A 23,685-nucleotide genomic window follows, 5' to 3' on the forward strand; every position below is an offset into this window, starting at 1 on the left:
AAGAGAACACGTGCTCAGCTAGAGCCGGAGGGAAGTGAAAACGGCCAGGAGACAGGAGGGCGCTGGGCACTCAGGCCACGCTCCTGTTCCCCACTGGCTGCCGCGCACCCCATCTGCTCCACTGACCTGTCATCAGCCTGCCCAAGTGGCCCCAAGTCACGATCCTAAGTTCCTAATGATCTTCCTGGCCTCCAGTGACAGGTTGCGCTTGGACCCTGCCCATGGCCCAGCTCATGGCTGCTTCGCAGCCTTTTTGCTGCTCCTGAGCCACACTTGCTGGGAATTTCCATTTCCCATGATATTAACCCATAATTCCTCGCTCAGTGCCATCTCCCAAGCCAACCTTCCGCCAGGGACCACGTCCTCTGCCCCTCCCCCTCCGCAGCACACTTCATCTGGGGTTTTAGCTCTAATGCACACAGTAGGTCCCCTTGCAATGCTCAGCCCTCCCCCAGGTGTGTGAGAAGTACCAATATCACTCAGACCTCAGCGGGCCCCAGAGGCCCTCGCTGCATGCCTGCGGTCACCACACCGTCTTGTTGCCAAAACCTCTGCACCAGTCCAGCGTGATTTGGCCACTGCCCTGCCCGCATCTGGCCTTAGTTCTTGCCCTCCTGTGTCTTGTGAAAAAAAATTTTTTATTATTTCAATAGTTAGATTTTTATTTTAACAGGTGATAGAAGATTAGTCGCTTTTTCATTCAGAATGGTAGCAGAAAGCTATCTTTTTTCAAATGAATGCTTCTAAATACAGAAGTTAAGACCCTGTGCATTTTAGAAAGGTAAATGAAAGCGCCGACTGGGACCACAAGGGAGAGCCTGGCGTGCTGTGTTTCTTGAGAGCTCGCCTGAGTCTCAGCCAGCTCTGTCATTTGCTAGCTGTGTGACCTCAGGGAGCCTCCTTAACCTCCCTGGGCCCCCCACCAGGGCTGTAGGGAGGGAGGGAGTACTGCACCTGGCCTGTGGTGGGGGCTCCCTGCCTCCTAGGGTGATATGTCTAAAAGCTGAATCTGCTCTTTGAAAGGTTGAAATTAGAGTTAGGGAGTATACGAGGGAGGTAAAAACACCAACCAGGTTATCAGAGACCACTGCTTTATTCGGACCCAACCTGGCACCCCCTGGGGAGTCAGCTGACCCTGGGAGAAGAGACTGATGGGCCACGTGTCTGGAGAGTTGCACATAGTCCTGATCGGCCGGCTGAGTCACGTGGTGGATCGGAGGCACCGATGTTTTATAGGCATGCCAATTCTCTCACGACATCTGTAGTTTTACGATCTCAAGTATGCCTCGCGGTACCTGTAGTCTCCCGATATCTCCATTTCTGGCTTCCAGGGTTCCTCCTCCTGTTCACGTGGGGGAGGGGAGGGACCCGACTTACTACTCTTGTCGTCTCCCTGCCGAGGACTGTTGCCTGTGGGATAAAAGCTGAGCCTCTCACAGTGGTCCCCAGGGCTGCAGTGAGCATCTTCACTCTTCCCCACAATTTCTCCTCCTGCCATTTGTTGCCTGTACTCAGTGATTCTGCAATGCCAAACTGGCTCCCGCATCCTGTAAGCACCTCCTTGGCTTATACCTGTAGGCATCTGCCTACGTGGTGCCCTCACCACACATGTGTCTCTCTCATCCTATCCACCGGGAAAACGCCTCAAGTTCCAAGGCTTATTCAAGTATCAGTTCCCAATGATTCCTTATACTTTTTCCAGCATGGCAGAGTTAGGCCCTCTGAAACCTTAGAAAATCATTTGAATTAAATGAAAAAAAGCTAAATTATTTTAAATTAAAGTATTAAAAAAATACATGAGTAAGCCAGGCCCAGTGGCACGGGCCTATAATCCAAGTGACTCAAGAGGCTGAGCCGGGCGTGGTGGCACATGCTTGTAATCCCAGCATTTGGGAAGCTGAGACAGGAGGATCGTGGTTCGAGGACAGCCTCAACTACTTAGGCCATTCGCTACTCAGTGAGACCCTGTTTCAAAATAAAGAATAAAAAACAGGGCTGGGGGTAAAGCTCAGAGGTAGAATGCCCCGGGTTCCATCCCCAGTATCATAAACGAAAAAAATAAAAAAAGAGCTGAAGCAGAAGGATGACAGGTTTAAGGCCAACCTGGGCAACTTACGAGAACCTGTTTTCTTTTTTTAATATATGCAAATTTTTATTTATTTATTTTTTATTGATGCATTATAGTATCACATCATCATATAGATCATGTTGACAATGGCATATATTCACACAGCACTTGGTGCCCCCGCTTCCTCATTTTCCTCCCTCCCAAAACCAAGTGTCCACATTTACAATGTTATATTCATATGTATACACATAGTCGCAGGTAGTGTTTCCATTAATAAACCCCAGGCTTCTCCTTCCCTACCCTTCCTCCTTGGCTCCACTGAAGATCTCCTCCATCATCTGGAGTCCCTCTGGCACCTCAAACACTCCCTAGCTGGAGCATATTAGAGAAAACATATGTCCCTTCTCTTTCTGTGCTTGGCTAATCTCGCTTTCATAATGTTCTCCAGGTCTTTCCATCTTTTTACGCATGACATAATTTTGTTGTTCTTAATTGCTAAATAGAATTCCATTTATTTCCCCAAATTTGACATCTATTCATCTGTTAATGGACACCTAGGTTGGTTCCATATTTTGGTTATTGTGAACTGTGCTGCTATGAACATAGGTATGCATATATTACTCTAGTTCTCTGATTTCAATCCCTTTGGAAAGATACCCAGTAGTGGTATAGCTGGATCATATGATGGATCCATTCCCAGTTTTCTAAGGAATCGCCACACTGATCTTCATAGTGGCTGAACTAGTTTGCACTCCCATCAACAGTGTAGAAGAGTCCCTCTTTCCCCTCATCCTCACCAGCATTTATTGTTATTTGACTTCTTTATGCTTGCCACTTGGAGTTAGATGGAATCTCAGTGTAGTTTTTATTTGTATCTCCCTGATGGCTAATGATGTTGAACATCTTTTCATGTATCTATGGACCATTTGTATCTCTTCTTTTGTGAAGGTCTATTCAATTCAGCTGCTCATTTCTTGATTGGGTTATTTGTTTTGCTAGTGTAAAGTCTTTTAAGCTATTTTTATATTTTGGATATTAGCCCTCTATCAGAGGGATATTCGATAAAGATCTTTTCCCATTCTGTAGGCTCTCTATTTAGATTCTTGATAATTTTCTTTGATGAACAGAATTTTTTAGTTTGATGCCATCCCACTTGTTAATACTTGTTTTATTTTCCTGAGCTTTGGAGGTTTTGTTGAGGAAGTTACTGCCTGTGCCTATATGTTGAAGTGTTGAACCTTCACCCTCCTCTAATAGCTTCATAGTCTCTGGTCTGATTTCCAGTTCTTTGATCCATCTTGAGTTGATTACTAAGCAGGGTAAGAGGTGAGGATTTAGTTCCATCTTTCTACAAATAGATAGCCAGTTCTCCCAACACCATTTTTTAAAAGCCTGTCTTTTCTCTAGCATAGGAATTTGGCCCCTTTGTCAAAGATCAATTGACTATAAGTGTGTGGGTTTGTTTCTGTATCTTCTATTTCATTTTTCTGTGTGCCTGTTTTTCTGCCATACCATACTGTTTTAATTACTATAGCTCTGTAGTATAATTTGAAGTCAGGAATTGTGATGCTTCTTGCATGGTTCTTATTACTGAGAATTTCTTTGGCTATTTTGGGTCTTTTGTTCATCCATATTAAATTCATGACTGATTTGTCTATGTCTACGAAAAAAGTTATTGGTATTTTGATAGGGATTGCATTGATTCTGTAGATCACTTTTGGCAGAATGGCCTTTTTTGTGTGTTTGTGTGTTTGGTGCAGGGGATGGAACCCAGAGGCTTTCTACCTACGGGCTACATTCCCAGACCTATTTTCTGTTTATTTGGAAACAGGGTCTCACTAAGCTGCTGAAAGCCTCACTAAGTAGCTGAGGCTGGCTTTGAACCTGTGCGATCCTCCTGTCTCAGCCTCCTAAGAGCTGGGATTACAAGAGTGTGCCACCACACCCAGCTAGAATGGCCATTTTAATGATATTTATTCTGCCTATCCATGAGCAAGGGAGATCTTTCCATCTTCTAAGGTCTTCATCAATTTTTTTCTTTAATGTTTTATAATTTTCATTGCAGAGTTCTTTTACATCTTTGGTTAAGCTCATTCCTAGATATTATTGGTTTTGAGGTTATTGTAAATGGAATTCTTTTCTGTACTTCTTTCTTCGTGGATTCATTGTTGGAATATAGAAAAGCTATTAATTTCTTTAGGTTGATTTTGTATCCCGCTGCTTTGCTGAATTGGTTAATCAGCTCCAGTAGTCTTTTAATTGAGTTTGTTGGGTCTTCTAGATATAGGATCATGTCAACTGCCAAAAAGATAATTTTTCTTTCGTATTTGTATTTCTTTGCTATCCTTCTCTTGTCTTATTTCTCTGGCAAGAGTCTCAAAGACTATACTGAAAAGGAGTGGTGATAGGGGACATCCTTGTCTTGTTCCTGATTTTAGAGGGAATTCTTGGAGTTTTTTCCCATTCAATATTATGTTGGCTGTGGGTTTATTGTATATTGCCTTAAAATGTTGAGATAGCCGGGCGTGGTGGCGCACCCTTGTAATCCCCGCACTCGGGAGGCAGAGACAGAAGGATCGTGCAGGTTTGAAGCCAGCCACGCTGGCTTAAGAGACCCTGTTTCCAAAAAAAAAAAAAAAGAAAGAAAGAAAAAGGTATAAAATAGGTCTGGGAGTATAGCCCGGAGGTAGAAGAACTTCCAGGAACCCCAGTACCACCAAAAAAAAAAAAAAAAAGTTGAGATACGTTCGCATTTCTTCCAATTTTCTGCAGTGTTTTTTTTTTTTAACATTAATGGCTGTTGAATTTTGTCAAAGGCTTTTTCAGCATCTACTGATATGATCATGTAATTTTTATTCTCAGTTCTATTTGTGTGGTGAATAACATGTATTTATTTGCATATGTTGAACCAGCCTTGCTTTCCTGGGATGAAACCAACTTGGTTGTGGTGTACAATTCCCTTGATAGGGTTTTGAATGTGCGTAGCTGGTATTTTGTTTAGAGTTTTGCTTCTATGTTCATCAAAGACATTTGCTGGACCTTTCTTTTCCTGAGGTATCTTTATTTGGTTTTGGTATTAATGTTATACTGCCTTCATAGAAGGAGTCTGGAAGAATTCCATCTCTTTCGATTTCCCAGAACAAGTTGTGCAGTATTGGGTTTAATTCTTTTCTAAAAGTTTTGTAGAATTTACCTGAAAACCCATCTTGGCCTGGGCTTTTCTTTGATGGCAGAATTTTTTTCAGAAATTTATTGCTATTTCTATTTCTTTGCTTCTATTGGTCGGTTTAGGTTTTCTAATGTCCTCTTGGCTCAACTTAGGTAGGCTATATGTGCTTAGAAATCTGTCCATTTCTTTCATGGTTTCCAGTATATCGTACTTTCTGATAATCCCTTGAATTTCCCCATGGTCTGTGGTGATGTCTCTTTTTTCATTTCTGACTTAATTTGAGTTGATTCCTTCTTTTGGCTAGATTGGCCAGCAATTTGTCGATCTTAATAATCTTTTCAAAAACCCAGCTTTTTGTTTTGTTAATTCTTTTCATTGTTTTTTTATTCTGTTTTATTTATTTATGTGCTGATTTTAATTATTTCCTGCCTTCTACTGGCTTTGAGATTAGACTGTTGCTATTTTTCCTGGTCCTTGAGATGTGTCATCAGGTTGTTTATTTGACAACTTTCTATTCTTCTTATGTGGGCTCTCAATGCTATAAACTTTCCTCTTAACACTGCCTTCAAGGTGCCCCACAGATTTTTGGTATGTTGTGTCTCTATTTTTGTTTAGTTCCAGGAATATTTTTATTTCTCCCTTTATTTCTGATCTGATCCACTCCTCATTCAAGAGTGTATCACTCAATCTCTATGTATTTATGTAATTTATTTTGGTCTTCCTGTTGTTGGTTTCTACTTTCATTCCATTGTTATCTGAAAAAAATGCAGGGAATTATTTTACAACTTTTGAATTGGCTGGTGCTTGTCTTGTGGCTCAGAATGTGATCTATTTTGGAGAAGGTTCCATGGACAGGTGAGAAGAAGATGTACTTAGCTGTTGCTGGTTGAAATACTCTGTAAATGTCTATTAGGTCTATTTGGTTTATAGTTTTTAATTTTAGTTCTGTTTTCAAATAAAAAATAAAAAGGGCCAAGGATATAGCTCAGCTGTAGAACTTGGGTTCAACTTCCCATATCACAAAAATAAATAAATAAATACTATGAATAAAAAGATCATGTTAATTACACGAAAGGATTTTATTTATATGGTTACCTTGAAAAGTGAAAGTAAAATTATTTCAAAATGCATTTATCTGATGTTGAACAATATCTCAACTATCATTGCGACTATGCTCCTAATTTGGAGAACTAAAAAACTGATTCCTGTTTTTAACTTTTAATTCCTATAAAGTTCTATGATAAACAAATATAAGAATACCCCCTTCTTAGTTGACTTTGAGAGTGTGACTGTTTAGAAAGACATTTGGTGAACATGTCACAGAGTTTCACTCATTTCCTTAAGACACTCCCAATACCTTTGTGTCATCCCCTCTTTCTGAGACACGTTCACCACACCATTTACCCCACTTGCCTTCCTCTTCTCTGCCAGCCGCCCCACCTGGGCCAGCCAGGGTGTGTGAACACCAGTTCTGAGAACTCTTCCAGGCATTTCTCCAGCAACGTCCACCTGCTGCTTGGTGAGCGCCCTGTGCCTGCAAGGTGGGAGAGTTTGGTTCACGGGGGCTTGAGGTTGTACCACCCACGCAAGTTTAGATGCTTAGAACAGGTGATAGTCCCAAGAGGCTGGGGACCAAGAGACCCCTGCAGGGCTGGGAGGGCTGTTTCCAGAAGGGCTATTCCCTTCCTCCGGAGTCCCTCCTCCAGAGTCCCAGGCCCTAGGGACTCTGAGAGGGAGCCCCTTGGACCTCTCCCCACCCACTGCGTTAGAACTGGGCATTTGTAAGCTGGGCGTGGTGGCGCAAGCTTGTAATCCCCTCGCTTGGGAGGCGGAGACAGGAGGATCGCGCAGGTTCGAAGCCAGCCGCACTGGCTTAAGAGACCCTGCTTCCAAATAAAAATATTTTTAAAAAAATAGTTCTGGAAGTGTTACCCAGAGGTAGAAGGGTTTCCAGGAACCCCAGTACCACAAAAAAAAAAAAAAAAAAAAGAATTGGGCATTTGTAGCTGGTCATGGGGACCAACACTTGTAATCTCAGCATTCGGGAGTCTGAGACCGGAGGATCGTGGTTCACGGCCAGCCTCAGCTACTTAGTGAGGCCCTCGGCAACTTAGTGAGACCCTGTTTCAAAATAAAGAATAAAAAATAGGGCAGGGTGTGTAGCTCGGAGGTCAAATGCCCCTGAGTTCCATTCCCAGACCTGCAAAATAATAAAAAAGTAAAAAAAAGAATTGTGTATTTACACCTCGGGGAACAACGCTGTGGCCCCAGTGCCCTGTATCCCATTTCTGCATCTGTTCCCCTCCTCTCTTCTCTCTGCCAAACAAACCTTTCTCCACAACTACACACGCCCTCTCTCCTTTATTTTTTTTCATTTGCAATCCCTGGGTGTTGACAAAGGCAGTTCTCATTGATAACACCAGCTAGAATATAGATTAGATAGATAGATAGATAGATAGATAGATAGATAGATATAGATAGATATAGATGTGATATATATATATATATATATTATATATATATCTATATATGGATTGAACCCAGGGGTATTTGACCTCTGAGCTACATCCTCAGCCCTATTTTTTATTCTTTATTTTGAAAAAGGGTCTCACTAAGTTGCAAAGGGCTCACTAAGTAGCTGAGGCTGGCCTTGAACCCGCCAGATCCTCCTGCCTCAGCCTCCCAAATGCTGGAATTACAAGTGTGCGCCACCACGGCCGGCTCAAATATATTTGTATTATCATGCTAAATCTTAGCAATGACATTAGTACTGGGGGAAGCAGCTGAGACCAAGTCACGTTCCCCTCAGAAGGACCAACACTGGACACTGGATGGTTCTGTCTGCCCTGAGCCCACAGGCAGAGCGCAGGAGGCCGGGCTGTGATTCCAGTCGGCCTCCCAAGCGATCCTCCTGTCTCCGCCTCCCAAGCGCGGGGATTACAAGGGTGCGCCGCCACTCCTGGCAAATTTTTATTTTTGGTGATGGGGATTAAACCAAGGAGCATTCTACCTCTGAGCTACACTCCCAGCCCTATTTTATTTTTTGTTTTGAATCAGGAGCTCACTAAGTTGCTGAGGCTGGCTGCAAACCTGCCATCCTCCTGTCTCCGCCTCCCAAGTGCTGGGATTTCACTATGCCCGATGAGATTACTCAACTGTAAAATTATCTGGGTGAATAAATAAATATAATTGCATTTGCTAGGTTTTTTTCCTGAAAACTGGTGAATCTGTGTGATTGTTTCTGTTGACCGTTTTGTTGGCTCATGTTATTCAGTGGAGTTAAGGTCATTTGAGGCGAAAGCTCGTGGCGGTGGCGGTGGCGGTCACCACTTCCGCGGGGCTCATTTCGTGCCCTCATCCCTCTGGTCACTGCAACCCCTCGGTGGTGTTGTGGTCCTGTTCCAGCTTCAACAGCTCTGTGGCCGGGGAGATTAGAACAGCAACACTGGGCACAGGCCCTGACTTCAGGATGAAATTGTTTCAAGAAAAGTAAGCTTTTCCAACATTGTTGTTAAAGGTTTTTTCTTTGTTTGTTGTTATTTTGTACTGGGAGTAGAACCCAAGAGCATTCTACCTCCAAGCTACATCCCTAGCCCCTAGCTTTTTATTCATTTTTATTTTTATTTTTTATATTTTTTATTTATTTATATTTGTGGTGCTGGAGATGGAACCCAGGGACCTTCTACCTCCAGGTTATACTCCCAGACCTATTTTATATTTTGTTTGGAAATACGGTCTCACTGAGTTGCTGAGAGCCTCACTAAATAGCTGAGGCTGGCTTCAAAACCTGTGTGATCCTCCTGTCTCAGTGTCCCAAGCGCTGGGATTACAAGTGTGCACCATCACACCTGGCTTCTTCTTCTTTTTTTTTTTTTTTTTTTTTTTTTAGTACTGAGGATGGAACCCAGGGGCATTCTGCCTCCGAGCTACACCCCCAGCCCTATTTTTTAGTCTTTTTTAAATTTTTGACACAGCATCTCACTGAGTTGCGAAGGGCCTCACTAAAGTAGCTGAGGCTGTCCATGAACTGCCATCCTACAGACTCTGCCTTCCAAATGCTGGGATTACAAGCATGCGCCACCACGGCGGCTACCATTTTTTTATTTTTTGATACGAGATCTTTCTAAGTTGCTAAGGGCTGGCCTTGAGCCTGCAATCCTCCAACCTCAGCTTCCTGAGTGCCGAGATTACAGGTACATGCCCCCTACCCAGCTTTCTCCAACGTTTTAAGTCAGGGAAGGCTTCTTAGAGGAGCATCTGGACTGGCTGGGACGAGGGACTATGACCATCCTGGGAATGCAAGTTGAGAGGTCTTGGCAACGAACCCAGCGGTCTCCAGACCCTGGTACCTCACCACCTCTCCAAGCCCCCCGCTGAGCTCTCTGGCCTGCTGACAACCACCCCATCAGACGTGGGCTTCCCGGGACCCATTTGATCCCCCGAGAACTGGCACCAGCCCTGGGAGAGGACACAGCTGTGCATGAAGCTAATGTTACAGCAGGTAATTTTGGCAATTAAGAGTCACGTTCAATTAAACAGATTTGTATCATGTTCCTTGGGAGGCCCAGTGTCTGACAGGGGGGGTCCTGTGCCAAATTAAGCAGAGAAGTCCAAGCTCGAGCCCAGTCCCTGCACAGTCTTTTCGCTAGATACTGAGAATTTACAGCAAGAAACTCTTGACTAGAGGGAGGAGATCACCACCCCACTTCCCTTAAGTACCACATGGAGCTGGTAAGCACCTACTGTGTGTTATCACTTTTGAATCTTTATAGTAACCCTGCACCCACAGCTCATAAAGCAATCAACCAAAGACTACTAAAGAGCTACGGTACTCTCTCAAATGCAGTACTGTATTTAAAAGTCGGGGGCTTTGTTGTTTATTCAGGTGTGTGTGTGTGTGTGTGTGTGTGTGTGTGTGTGTGTGGTATTAGGGATTGAACCCAGGGACATGCTACCTCCGAGCTACTGCAGAAATGCCTCCCAACCCTATTCTTTATTTTGAAACAGGGTCTCACCAAGTTGTGGAGGGCCTCACTAAGTAGCTGAGGCTGGCTTCAAACTAGGATCCTCCTGTCTCAGCCTCCCAAGTACTGGGATTACAAGCATACACCACCAAGCCGGGCTTGGGTTTTCTCTCTTTCTTTCTTTCTTTCTTCCTTTCTTTTTCCTTTTTTTTTTTTTGGTATTGTGGATTGAACCTAGGGTCATTTTACCTCCAAGCTACACCCCCAGATCTTTTTAATTTTTGAAACAGAATTGTGCTAATTTGCCGAGGGTGGCCTCAAACCTACAACCTTCCTGTCTCAAGTCTCTGGGTCTATAGGCATACACCACCCATATATCAGCTGTACCATTATGTACTTAATATTTTTTTAATCAACTCACTTAGAAGAACTCACATACCTTACACTAGTGGGATATTAGGGAAATGATGGGATTGGTGTGTACACTATATATGTTACTTATATATGATGAACTTAATATATATTATTTAAAATACCATATATGACATTTTTAAGTTTATTTTGCATACCATTCAATATTTGCCATTTACATGGCCAGGATACCACATTGGTATCTCACCTTGGAAACAGAGCTCTGCACCAGCCTGCTTCCTTGGGGAGCCTGCCGCTCTGCACGTGCCCAGCTCTCTGGTCAGGCAGGAGTGTGGGGGACATGTAACACTGATCTCTGCCAAACCCAAATGGCCTTGCCACTTACTAGCTCTCTGAACTTAGCCATACCTTGAGCTTCTGTTTCTGTGTCTACAAAATGGTACTGATGAGCCCAGAGCATTGGAGCACACCTATAATTCCAGCAACTTGAGGGGCTGAGGCAAGAGGGTTGCAAGGTCAAGGCCAGCCTGGCAACTTAGGAAAACCCTTTTTCTTTTTTTTCTTTCTTTTTCTTTCTTTTTTCTTTTCTTTTTCTTTCTTTTTTTCTTTCTTTTTTTTTTGTGGTACTGGGGTTCCTGGAAACCCTCCTACTTCTAGGCTACACTCCGAGACCTATTTTATATTTTTATTTGGAAACAGGGTCTCTTAAGCCAGCGAGGCTAACTTTGAACCTGCGCGATCCTCCTGTCTCCGCCTCCCAAGCGTGGGGATTACAGGCGTGCGCCGCCACCCCCGGCAGGAAAACCCTTTTTCAAAAACAAAGGGCTGGCTGGGTGAGGTGGCACCAGCACTGCCCTCCCGAGAGAACCCCGAAACAACCAGGCTGCCTACTTGCTGAGGTGCTGGGCTACACCTGGGTCCCTGTTTATACTCAGGAGTGGAGGGTGTAGACAGAGCCATGTTGTGTTGTTTACAGGCTTTAAACATCTTTGCTCTGTGGCCCCCCCTCCATTAAAATATCCCAACAAACAAAAAAAGCAAAATTAAAACAGATTTCATAACTGTCTTGGTATAAAGACAAAAAGAATCCAGATTGAATTCATGTCATATATTTATTATTTTTATACCTTTTTTTCTGATTTGTAAAGAAATTAGCATCAAGACATTTCCCTGGGCCCCTGGAAACACCCTGGCCCTAGACACCGTGGCCATGGTGCATAAAAGACAGGCTGTTTCCAGCACAGGGACCTATAGAGGCTGACCACACCCCACGGTCCATCCCCAGCGCTCAGCTCAGAAGGGAAAATGTCTATGGAGAAGATGCTCCCACACTGACTCAGGATAAGCCTGAGTCTACAAAACAGCCGGGGAGGAGATTTCATCTCCTGCACAGTAGAACCAGACCAGAGACCTAAGCAACACCCCACCCCACCCACCCAGCCTGTGGCTGGGGGACACAGCTGTACCCCAAATGTCAAGGGTGGAAGGTGAGACCAAGCACGGTGAGAGCTCAATGAACATCAGCCCGAACAAAGTTCCCCACCAAAGCCACAGAGAACCTCGACGGGCTCCCACCGAGCAAGGCTGCGTTTTCCCCAGATCCTACATCAGGCAACTTACTGTGGTAGGATCGGCAGTCAGCAATGGCCAGCTCAGTGCCGAGCGCCAGCTCATTGTGGAGACCGACCTCTCGAGTGAAAAGGGTAAATCCAACCCAATCTGCCAACATTAAAAAGAGGAATTTGTCACAAAGCTTCAGCATTGAAACAAAGGCAGGAAAATGATATTTTTGGTACCGAGGATTGAACTGATAGCTCGTAGGCATTCTACCTCTGAGCGACATTCCCAGTCCCCACCACCACCACACCCCCCCCTTTTTTTTTCTTTTTTTATGGTACTGTTGGTAGAACCCAGGGGCTTTCTACCTACGGGCTATATTCCAAGACCTATTTTATATTTTATTTGGAAACAGAGTCTCACTAAGTTGCTGAGAGCCTCACTCAGTAGCTGAGGCTGGCTTCGAACCTGTGCGATCCTCCTGTCTCAGCCTCCCAACCATGGGGATTACAAGCGTGCGTCACCACGCCCGACTTTTTTTTTTTTTTAATTTTGAAACAGGATTTTTCTAAGTTGCTGAGGCTGGTCTCAAACCTGTGGTCTTCCTGCCTCAGCTTCCCACGCACTGGGATTACAGGTGTGCACCACCACCCCGCCCCAGACACACATTTTCTTTGGGAGAACAGGCACTAGGAAGTAGAGGGCCTTCCAAGGAGCCCTTCTGTCCCTCCTGCCTGTGTCTCTCAAGCCCATGGGTGAGCACCTGAGCCCCCGCTGTCTGTGCCACGGCTTCATCTTGAAATCCTACTCTCCAGGACAGAGAAGTTGATTGGCCGGGCCAGGGGAGATAGGGACCCCCGATGCCAGCAACACCCGCTATGGGTGGACAGACATTTCCGTGGATGGTGGCGGTGGTGGCTGCCTGGAAGTCGCCCAGGGGGCTGCTAGTCATTCAGAAGCAGAAGGGGGATGCTGGGTGGTGGCAAGCACGACCCCGTTCTCTGGTTGAGTCCAGCAGGGCGGGTGGTGGGCGGTCATTGTAGCACAGCTGCCTCCATCAGCGTGGCTCACAATCCCTTGACCAGAGTGTGATATTTACCAACAGCTGCCCCCTGAGTCCTGGTCACAAACACACCACAAGGACATGGCGCTGGAGCTGGAGGGCCGCGGTTGGCACCCTGACTCCCATGCTTCCTAAGCTGTGATGTCTGCCTTGGGCCCCCTCAGCAGGAGTAAAACAGACCTGGCCAGAGAGGGTCCCAGCTCTGGCTGAGAGGCGGCCAGTCCTATCCGGCAGCCCCATGCTGGGCAGCAGCCGAGCCCTTCACTGAAGGCTGCAGCCAACATACCAGCATCCCAGACGCGGGGCAGATGACGCGGCTCCTCTGCCATCTCTCCCGGGGAGCCTGCCAAGTCCCCAGGCCCGGCCTGTGCTGACATTTAAAGCAAAGTGTGTGTCAACCATATTAAACAATATACCAAGCTGTGGGTTATTAAGTGCAGGGTAAATTGACCACAGCAATTAAACTGAGATTAGGGAGAGAGGAAGCGGAGTCCCAGGCAGCAAACACTGTAACATACGGGCCTGCCTGCTACGAAGTACCAGCACACATCGTAGACTTGGCGGCACCGCCCTGGAAGGAAAGTCGCCTGGCGCTAGTGCCCCCCAACCCCGGCTTCCCACCTTCATCTGACTTTTCTCCTCTAACCATTCAACAGTCTCAAGGAGACTCCGCTTATACCTGGCTCCAGGAGTGACTGGAGACTGAGGTAAGGCCAGGGACAGGTCCCTGGGGGAGTGGCCCATCTGCTGTGGCTAGATTCTCTCTACCTTCCCCCGGGGTGATCTGCTGGCCTGGGGGTGCAGGGGTCACTCAGAGTTCTAGAGGCAGGAGAGCAGCGCTCTCACCCCACCAGTGCCAAACCCCTGTGGACACCCTGGGACAACAGCTGGAGGCCCTGCAGGCAGAGACTGGCTGGGAGGACCCCAGGAAGGGCCTCCAGCCCGCAGGCAGTGTCTGAGGGTAGAGGGGTGTCCTGGCACCCAGGACGCCCTGTGAGCCACTGGCTCCAGGGCTCAGAGCGGTGGTCTTGCCACAACCTGTGGGCCAGTCCCCCAGGTCTTTTGCTATTTCTGGAAGCTCAGGGGTCACTCAGTGTACTGGGAAAGGGTGTCCCGAGGATGCTCTGACCCCCCAGTCCTGCTCAGCTGCCATCCCTCCAAAGGATCCCCAGCCCCAAGCCTGGCTCTGCCAGAGAGCTCCTTGTCCCAGGGACCTGGAGCGTGGGTTCAGAGTCGGGGACCGAGGAAGCAGAGTCAGACCCACGCTTTCCAATTGCGGTCCTGCCTCTTGCTCACTCTCTGACCTTGGGCAAGTGAGCTCTCTTTCCTCAGGTTCAGCTTCCTGCACACTGGGCCATCGAGGGGTCCACATCCTTGAGCGATGCACACATGCATACGTGCACACATACACACACCCGTGTTCCTAGTTGGGGAAAGACTCAGCAGAGAGGTGGGGGCAGGGTGTTGCCATTATCATTCTAGGGGAGCTGGCATTAGACTGTGTGAATACCTTTGACCATTAGGTGAGTTTGTATTCTGGACTCTCATATAAGGTTTTGTCAAAGGGACCTGCTTTGTGACCAGATCTATTGCTTGCCCCCTAGTCTGCTCCATCCTGGGGAGGGGAGAGAAGGCTGGTTCTACAGGCCGATGTGGACCTCACACTTCCATAACAGCTGGCTTGCCAGTGTTGCTGGCGGGTGGGCTGGGAGCCCCATGGGAGCTTCTCCCTGGGACCTCACGGGTTTTTCAGGAGCAACACATCTGCAGCTCAGGCTCCCCCAGGCTGCCCCTCCTGGCTGCAGCTCCCACCAGGGCCCTGGTCCCAGCTCTAGAGACTCAGCCCCCACTCTGTCCTGAAGGGATGACAGTGATCGCTGCATCCAGCTGCTGCTGATCTCTGGTGGCTTCGCGGTGGCTTCTTGGAGTCTCGGCTCTTCCTCTCCCTGCAGGAGGCTCCCAGTGTTGACTTCCTCCGAGCAGTCACTTGAGGCCCCGTGGACTCTGACCTGCTCTCTCCCCACCCAAAGCACTGCTGCCATGCCCCCCCCCTTGCCTGCCCTACCAGGCAGCTCTCAGCATTTAACTTTTAATAGATAATGTGCAAACGCCTGGAGGGAGGACCGGGGACTGTGTGGTTAACTCTTGCCTTCCCAAAGCCCATACAGGCACATAGTAGGCATGCTGTAAATATGCACTAAATAAGTAAAGTGAGGAGCTATAAAAGGAGCCCACTGGGGTTATGCTCCGTCATCCATCATCCTTGTGGAGTTGACTGAGGAGACTAGATGCCTGTATCTCTGCTGTTTCTTCATTAGTATAATAATAATAATGGTGTTTAAAGGGCTGATTGAAGTAAATTCCACCCATGCTTCCAGAAAGGGCCAGACTCCCCTGGGATCAAGTAATATGTAACCATCGCTAGAGGAGTTGCAGGAATTAACAAGCTGGCCTTTTGCGCCTCGATCCTAATTGAGCTTTCTACAGCACCTTCATTTCCCCCCTCTCTTTATTCCTTAAGGTGGGGATGGGGTGGTAAGGAGGCCATCTTGTTTTACCGAACATGTACTTTTATACAGAGCCCACAGTCTTTCTGGTTGGAAGCAGACCTAAATACATGAATGCAGTAAAAATGTAACTCAGATGTCACGGTAGGGAGAGGGTTTAACCCAGTGCATTGGGTCCATTTGCAAACGGGCCTCTGAGGTTTCAGCCACTGCCCGCCAAAGTTTCAAAGCATTTTTTGGTTCTGAATGCTCAGGAAGGATGAGGAATTTCTGCCCAAAACTGAGTAGATTCCAAACTATAAAAGCCTTGGCTGAAGGGTAAGGAGTAAGTATTAAGTGTCCCTGGGAAAAGGGCGTGGGGGAAACCCTCAGGCCTTCTGGCGGCTCAGCTGCCCTACCCTTTAACCACACTAGGGCTGACTTAGAAGGGCTCCAGCTCTACCTCCACCCTGGATCACTGTCTGCCCCTTGACCTACTAGCTAGACTCTGCTCTCAGCTAGTGAGCATGCTGGAAATCCTGACAAATTATTTCACACTAAAGTGCGAATGGCCCTGTGTGGCTTACTGTGATTGTTTGTGAATAGGAATGATACCTTAATCCAGGTCCTTTGGGAAGGACTCTAGACAGCATCAGTAAGACCGTAATCTGCGGAAATTGGGGAAAGGAAGCTTTCTCTTTGCTGAAGGGTGTCTTTCTTGGCAGTAGCTCAGCCCCGGGGAAGCCCTGAGCAACCCGTGGTCGGGCCTGAGCCAGTTGGTACTGGGCGGGCTGAGATACTTGAGTGCCTTCAACTCAAAAGTCGATTCCTTAAATCTGAATCTCTTAGTTCAACATCTAAGTCTTTCCTCTTGTGCCCCTAAACTCAACTCCACTCTTCATTACTGCCTCAGAAACAGGTGGACCAGATAGACAGCACTAGTAGTAAAGACAGTACAGAATTGCCAGGAGCCACCTTCAGCACTTTCCCCTCTGTCCTCATGGCTCCTAATAGTCTCTTTCCCACTTTACAGATAAGGAAACCGGGGCTCCAGTCACTTGCTCCCACAGCCCAGGAGACCAGGCCCTAAGTCACAACATCCCACTGGGTAGGCTTGCCCCTGCTCCAGCCACAGGTGCCCTCTCTAGGCTCAGAGAGGGTAAGTAATTTGGTCATTGTCACCCAGCAGTGATGGGCCTTTAAAGCCCTCCTCTTGGGCTCCGTGACATCCCCACTGGATCCCAGGACCCTGGAGCTGCCCGACAAGTCTGTCTCTCTGCCTCTCCAAGACCTACCTACCTCCCCATCATTTTCTCACACAGCAGCTGAGAACCTGGTCAAGAAAGGAGGGCGGGATCTAAAGATGCAGCAAAATCAGAAAGTCGTTCCTCTTCCTTGAAAATAGAAGTCAAAAAAGCCAAAGTCTTTTCATCTGACCCTTCCCCCCAAAATAAACTTCCTTTCTTCTGGGCTGGGGTGGTAGATGCCAAGTTCCACCTCAGGTCTTTAAAAAACAAAAACCAAACCAAACACGGCTAAGCCTTAAACCCCTCTATGATTCCGTTTGTAATAAAAACATCGACTTCCCCTTTCTCCTGGTGGGGCAAATCGCTGTGGTTAAGGAAGCTGTTTTCATAGTCAGCTAATTATCCCCTTAAAGGATGCTGATGATCTAACTTCCCGCCCCTGCCTTGGCTGGAGAGCTCCCGGCTCAGTGCCAAGGGGCTCAACGAAGAAGAAGGAGAAGGAGAAGGAGAAGAAAGAAGGAGGAGGAGGAGGAGGAGGAGGAGGAGGAGGAGGAGGAGGAGGAGGAGGAGGAGGAGACATGGAGGGGTGAGAAGGGGCAGGAGCCACGGCCCTTCAGACTCCTGCCTCTCAGAGCCTGGGCCAGAGCCTGGAGTGAGAAAATCCTCTCCCACCCCCACCTCCAGCAGCTCCTGGCTGAGCGTGTAGTTTTACCTTTCTCTGGGCTCAGTTTGCTCATCTCTAAAATGGTGATACTAATGGTGCTATGAGAAGGTTTGTGGATGGCACGGGGTCTGGCTCAGCCAAGGCCAAATTACTCCTCTCCTTGTCCTCATTTTCCTTTCATTCCTTGGTTACCCAGCCCTGAAGCGTCTGATCAGATGCCAGTTCCAGCATATCTTTCCTCAATAATAGACCTACATTTAGCAAGTGCTACCAGCCGCCATGCGCCTGAGGAGGTTCAAAGCTGTTACCTTGTTTTATCTTAAAAACAGCCCTCTGAGGCGAGTCTTATTATTTTGCCCATTTTACAGAAGCAGCACTGAGCCTCAGAAAATTGACTGCTCTAGAAAGCACCGGCACTGAATTAAAGCTCACTCCTAGTGCTGTGGTCTAGCCACCCGAAAGCCAGGTGATGCAACTTAGTTTCTCTGTAGCACACCTTTTCCCCCTCCTGGAATAAATCACTGTCCTGTTTTTCATTCAGCTAGACTTCTGTTCCCGGTGCAAAGTATTCCTCCCCCAGCCCAGCAGCCTCTCCGCAGTAATTTTCACTCCCAGCCGCATTTTCCTGAATACTCCTGCAGTCTTCCCTCCTGGAGTCTCCACCCCGGGGTCCAGGCCAGGCTGGATGTGCTTCAGCCCTGCCACACGCCTGTGTCCCCTCGGATTCTCCCTCTGGCTTCTTGGATTTCTTCTCTTCCTCTTTTTGGGTTTATATTCTTGTTATAGAGTGAATGTGCCCCCTCTCAATTCATACGTGTAAGTTCTGACCCTCGTTATGAATATATTTGGAGATAGATTCTATGAGGAGGTAATAAAAATTAAATTAGGTGGGCCAGGTGTGGTGGCTCACGCTTGTAATCCCAGTACTTGGGAGGCTGAGACAGGAGGATCACAGATTTGCGGCCAGCCTCAGCTACTTAGTGAGGTCCTCTGCAACTTAGTGAGACCCTATCTCAAAATAAAAAATAAAAGATAGGGCTGGGGATATAGATCAAAGGTAGAATACTCCTGGGTTCAATCCCCAGAATGAAAATAAAAGATTAAATTAGGTGATAAAAGGGGCCCTGATCCAGTATGGCTCTGCCCTTATAAGAAGAGGAAGAATCAGAGCTCTCTCCCTCTTCCAAGTGAGGACACAGCAGGAAACCAGGTGTCTGAGATCCAGAAAGACAGTCCTCCCCAGAAGACAACTGGCCACGCCTTATCTGAGGCTTCTATCCTCCAGAACTGTGAGACAATACATTCATGTTTTGTTATGGAAGCCTAAGCCGACTAACACAACCTCATTTTGCTAAAATAAATTATTCAGTAGCTGTCTGGCAGTTCATTCTTTTCTTTTCCTTTTTGTTTATTTAACATTTTCACTTCTGTAGAAAACAAAAAGTTTAGATTAACTTTTGCCAGATATAGAAGAATCATGTCCCAAAGTTTTCTCAGGGTGCTCCATTGCTCCCTAAAAATTTCCACTGTTTCGGCTGAGAAGTCTCATGTTATTCTTATCCTCAGTCTTCAATCATGATATTTTTTTTCCTCTCGGATGCTCTTGGGATCTTCTCTTTATCATTGCCATTCTGAAATTTCACCATCCGAAGCCAAACATCCACTTTATTATTTTTATTATTCATGGCCTGAAATGCCAGTGGGTCACTGGATTTTAATGCTTCTGAACCATCTAGTTGTATTTTTTTCAATAATTTCTTTGTCTATTTTTTGCACGAATTCTCCCTAAGCTTTTTGGTAAATACGTGCCGCATGGCTTTGACCACTTTTTTTTTTTTTTTCAAAACTCTGCCTCCTAATAGCCATCATTTTTTGTTGTTGTTGTTGTTGCTTGATCTTTGGAAAGATTTCTTCAACTTCTACATTCCAACTCTTCCATTACATTTATTTTGCAATTATATTTTCAGTTTCCAAGAACTCTTGTCATACACTTACTGATTTTCATAGTAACACTTACTGTTTTTCACAGATAGAATCTATTCCCTTGCCATTTCGAAGATGACACAGTTTTTCGTGGTATTGGGATCCCTGGAAACCCTTCTACCTCCAGGCTAAACTCTCAGATATATATATAATTTTTTTTTTTTTTTTTGGAAACAGGGTCTCTTAAGCCAGCATGGCTGGCTTCAAACCTACTCAATCCTCCTGTCTCCGCCTCCCAAGCGCGGGGATTACAAGCTTGCGCCACCATGCCCGGCTTTCGAAGATGACACAATTTTAAAAGTTCTTCTGGCTTCTACATTGTCTTTATTTTATGCCTCGATTCTTTCTTAGGGGAATATGAGAAATGTCTTTTTTGTGTGTGTGGCGGTACTGGGGATGGAACCCAGGGGCATTCTATTTCTGAGCTACTCCCCCCAGCCCTATTTTTTATTTTTTATTTTGAAACAGGGTCTCAAGACTTCTCAAAAGTCTGAGGATCTTGGGCTTACCATTTATATTTAATAGCAATGCCACATGAAGTAAATTGGAAGTTGTATGTGTGATCTGTCGGAGGCCATGTTTTGCTTTGGAAGACCCCACTGTTCAATATTAATAGTCTTTTTATTTTTTTAGAGGATAGTCTGTATTCCAGAGATGGATCACCTGCTCTCTTAAAAGGTGACATTGGGGAAATGCAGGGATGCTCACAAGGAAGGCAGCTGAACTTCAAGGAGCAGGAGAGAGGATCAACTTCAAATAAAACTTTATTTATAAAAAGAAATGTCCATATTTGGCCTACCAGTTTTATTTATTTATTTATTTATTTATTTATTTATTTATTTATTTATTTTGCAGGTCTGGAGTGGAATCCAGGGGCATTTGACCTCTGAGCTATACCCCCTACTCTATATTTTATTCTTTATTTTTTTGAAACAGGGTCTCACTAAGTTGCGGAGGGCCTCACTAAGTAGCTGAGGCTGTCCACAAACCACGATCCTCTGGTCTCACCCTCCCGAATGCTGGGATTATAAGCATGCTCCACCATGCCCAGCTACCAGCCTTATTTTAAAGTGAAGAAAACAAAATTACCTGGACTCTTCCATTCAAAAATAATCAACATTAATATTTGGGTGTGTATCCTCCCAGGGTTCTGTCCATGCATATATACTTTAAAAAAAAAAACAAATACTATTTATATACAGTTTTAACTTGTTTTTCTATATAATATTTCAACAATAGTTATACTATTGAGCAGTCTTTAATAACATTATTTTTAATAGCTATAAAATATTTAATTACATAAACATATAACTATTTCCCTATTGTGGGATCTTTTTCAATTTTTATTTTTACAATGAAGAATCAGTAACAAACTGTAGTTGCTGTTCATGGGTCTAATCACATCAGTGGCCCCCCAGGAGGTTTCTATTATGATGAGCTGGTAACCCTATGTTACCAGTCATGAAATATTTTGAATATCAACCCTATAAACTATATAAGAATAAATGCTATCAGAACTAAGTCTTGGTATGATTTAATATCATTTACTTTGAAGAAACTACTAGGAAAGGAATTGCTACTTCCTGTGTATCATCATCGTCTACATTTTTCATAAGCATTGTGAAATCAGCTTCCATAGCTGAGGCTGAAGCTGGCCTTAAACCTACAATTCTCCTGTCTCAGCCTCCCAAGTACTGGAATTACAGGTGTGCACTTCCTTGCCCGGTTTATACTAAGATTTAATTCCACCAGCAGAATTCGAGAGTACCTCTTTTGTACAAAGCATCTTTTAATAAATAAATTTTACAAGTTAGCAATGAATTCTTATACTCAAAAGTAATATTCAGGATGAACATAATCAATATTCTCTCTTGACCTTAGCACTGAGTAAACTCTCTTACTGAGACCGAGCAGCGAGGGCCCTGAATCTCCACTAAGGTTTCTAGTGGAACATTAGCTGTTTTAAAAAGTTGTTTTTGTTTTTGCTTCCACCCATGGCCAGGTTGAGAAAGGGCTGACTCCCCCCTCAGCTTTCCCACAACCTCACATTCACAAGAGCCCTGAACTTGATCAGCATGCGACCTAGCTGGGTGGCAGTTGTGAGCTCCTCCACCATATTTTGGAACCTGAGCCCAGATGGACCCAACGCATAGAAGCAGATGGCCGTGTCTAGCGCAAACCTCGGTGTGGACAGCAAAGATCTGACGAGGTGTGTGCAGAAATCCCGGATCCCTTGCACCCGTGCAAGCTGGCCTTCTCCTGGGAGGTGTGCTGATTCCCACACGCTGACTCTCTATGCTTGATCCCAAGTCTCAGTAAAGCCTTGTTCCGATGGCTAACTTGACTCCTCGGGATTTTTATCCCAAAATGAGCTCAAGAAGCCCTCGCTGCTTGGCAACATCATCAGGTCCCTGGGACCTGGCCTTTCACTGGTCCGAAAAAAAGTACCCAATGCTAAGTACTATTATCCCCTTCTCTGAGAGTCCCAGAGCTCACTGGCATGTTCAAAGCATTGAAAAGTCCTACAGCCCACTAGACACACTTAGCTTTTTAGCCTAGAGTTATCCCAATCAAATCCCATTTCCCAGTAATGCCTACCACAGGCTCAGTGGACCAGTTTTCCAGGACAAGTTTGAAGAATATGGTCTGAGTGGCCCCAAAACATCAACTTATCATTGACCATTAAAGTATTCTCACCCAACTGTCCTGTGGCTAACAGCATAAAAAAAAAAAACATAGCAAACTAAAAGAAAAGGGAGTTAAGGCTATTCTTAATGGAATAATTTTATATGAGAACTGGTTTTTTAAAGGAAGAGCACTGATTTTGGAAAGAGGAAGGATAAAGGTAACAAATGGAGTGAGGAATGTGATTACCATACAAAGCAGACACTGCGAGGACCTCAGGGGACGCGCTGAGCCTTCATGAGGGTAACAAAGTTGGGGAACTCGTTACCCCATGAGGCCCAAGGAACATTTAGGCTAATTTGTGGATGTCAGACTCGTAATGGGTTATTTGAAGAGAGCTGAGGATCTGGAGGAAGAAAACATCCCTGACCTTTCGGAAGCTGACATGGTAGAAGGAAACTGCCTTGTTTCTTCTCTCTAAGCCAGTCACTGTGTAGTCCTTTGCTTAAAGGTCTCCAGAGAAAGAGTTCCTCTCTCCCCTTACTCCCCGCCACATGCTTCTCCAGTATTAACTGACCTTGGGAACCCCTTCAGGTCCCTTCCCCACCAAGAGTGGAGAAGTAACACTTTAGAACTGTTCACTTCTTTGATTTATCAATGCCAAAGAGGGAGAGGGCAGCTGGAATGTGGGGAAACCCTGAGAACTCAAAACTCTTGCCTTTGACTGCCAGGAATCTTCCAGGGCCACGTGGAAACTCTGCACTTTTAGCGAACCATGCTTAGCATTCCCACTTGGAAAAGGAACTGATCTCTGAGTGAGAGCCCCCCCCCCTCCATTCCGCCCAGCTTGCAACACTGCCTGAGCAAAGTCAGTGCTATTGAAACAGTCTTTTTAGGGGCACGAGGGCTCACACCTGTAATCCCAGTACTTGAGAAGCTGAGACAGAGAGATTGTAGGTTCAAAGCCAGTCTCAGCAACTTAGTAAGACCCTATTTCAAAAAGAAAAGGACTGGGGATGTAGCTCAGAAGTAGAATGCCCCTGGGTTCCATCCCCAGTACCACAAAAGAAAAAAAGGGTCTTCATTCTAGCACCCACATCCTGTCGGGAGACCTCTTTCATGACTGGACATCCCACAAGATCACCAACAGCAGATGGTCTGGACACCATGACCACACATCAGTAGAGACAGCAAGAGCATCCCCTGAAGCTGAGCAGACCCGCCCTCGACTGCCCTCAGTCACTGTCCCCACCTCCATAGAGAACATGGAGTGTGCAGAAAGGCCTCCCATCCTGACACGGCGAGGAGAAGGGTGTGCTCAACCCACTGCATTTCATAGATGCAAGACATGAGCTGGAGACAGGGAGGGATTTGCAGCAAACTGTAAGTTACAGGGTTGCACGGCTGGGATTAGTATCTCATGTTCCCTAGCTCCAACCATTTTTTTTTGGGGGGGGGTGCTGGGGATTGAACTCAGGGAAATTCTA

The sequence above is a fragment of the Muscardinus avellanarius genome, assembly GCF_963383645.1.
Source record: "Muscardinus avellanarius genome assembly, chromosome: 10".
Taxonomy (NCBI): domain Eukaryota; kingdom Metazoa; phylum Chordata; class Mammalia; order Rodentia; family Gliridae; genus Muscardinus; species Muscardinus avellanarius.